Consider the following 1,592-nt stretch of genomic DNA (forward strand, 5'->3'; position numbering starts at 1 on the left):
CGAAATCGACCCGCTAATTCGTACATTACAAGTGCAATCTGTGAGTAGAACAGTAAAAATATCCAAGACTTTTCTCAAGTTCCAAATGTGAATTTGTCTGTGTTAACTACACCCCAAAGATGGAGTCTTGTATTTTTGTTGGAAACCGGCTCCCTCCTCAGAGAAAGATTTATAATAATTAAAAATTAGAAGACACACACATACATACATGAATACATACATACATGCATACATAGATACATATATAGCACTTTTTTTTTCGTGCTTACAGCACCTAGTTTTCCCAAGTGGTCACCCATCTAAGTACTAACTAGGTTCGATGTTGCTTAACTTCGGTGATCGGAGGAGAACCGGTGCTTTCAACGTGATATGGACGTAAGCACTTATCCACAATACAGCACTTTTGCGGCTTTCTTGTTCGCCATAGTAGAAATTGCTTGCGGAACCATAAGGTTGAGAACTAAACTTCTTACCACACAGTCATCCCTGCGCTTGTAAATATGTGTGTCCTTGAATGTACGTGTGTGTGTGTGCGTGCGTGTATTTGTGTGTGCGCACGTGTGTGTGCATGCGTGTATATGTGTATGTGTGTTTGTGTGTGTGTGTGTGTGTATATAGGTAAGCATGTATGTATGTATGCATGTATGTATATCCACAATATAGTTCAATCCTTTTTCCACGATGCGGGGAAAAAGTCGTCGATAACCTATGCACCGTAGAGAGGGAAGGGCTTAAGTGTGTATGTTCACATGTATATATATATATATGTGTGTGTGAGCACGCGTGTGTGTGTGAATATACATATATATATATATATATAGATAGATAGATAGATAGATAGATAGATAGATAGATATGTATGTATGTATGTATATAGATATGTATGTATGTATGTATATAGATATGTATGTATGTATGTATATAGATATGTATGTATGTATGTATATAGATATGTATGTATGTATGTATATAGATATGTATGTATGTATGTATATAGATATGTATGTATGTATGTATATAGATATGTATGTATGTATGTATATAGATATGTATGTATGTATGTATATAGATATGTATGTATGTATGTATATATATATGTATGTATGTGTATATATATATATATATATATATATATATATATATATATATGTATATATATATATATATATATAGATATGTATGTATGTATGTATATATATGTATGTATGTGTATATATATATATATATATATATATATATATATATATATATATATATATATATGTATATATATATATATATATATATATATATATACATATATATATATATATATATATATATATACACATATATATACATATATATATATATATATATATGTATATATATATATATATACATATATATATATATATATATATATATATATATATATATATATATATATATATATATATATATACACATATATATACATATATATATATACATACATAGATATATATACATATATATACATATATATATACATACATAGATATATATACATATATATACATATATATATACATACATATATATATATATATATATATATATATATATATATA

At 26.1% G+C, this 1,592-nt stretch overlaps 1 non-coding gene across 1 annotated transcript; it reads right to left on the reverse strand.

Annotated features, from left to right (window-relative positions):
* Positions 1-262: 262 nt before the first annotated feature.
* Positions 263-381, reverse strand: LOC128248439 (5S ribosomal RNA). Its single transcript, XR_008264670.1, has one exon. It is a non-coding gene; the product is annotated as a 5S ribosomal RNA (ribosomal RNA).
* Between the last annotated feature and the right edge of the window lie 1,211 nt (positions 382-1,592).

Source organism: Octopus bimaculoides, chromosome 7, assembly GCF_046866305.1.
Source record: "Octopus bimaculoides isolate indiv1 chromosome 7, ASM4686630v1, whole genome shotgun sequence".
Lineage (NCBI taxonomy): Eukaryota > Metazoa > Mollusca > Cephalopoda > Octopoda > Octopodidae > Octopus > Octopus bimaculoides.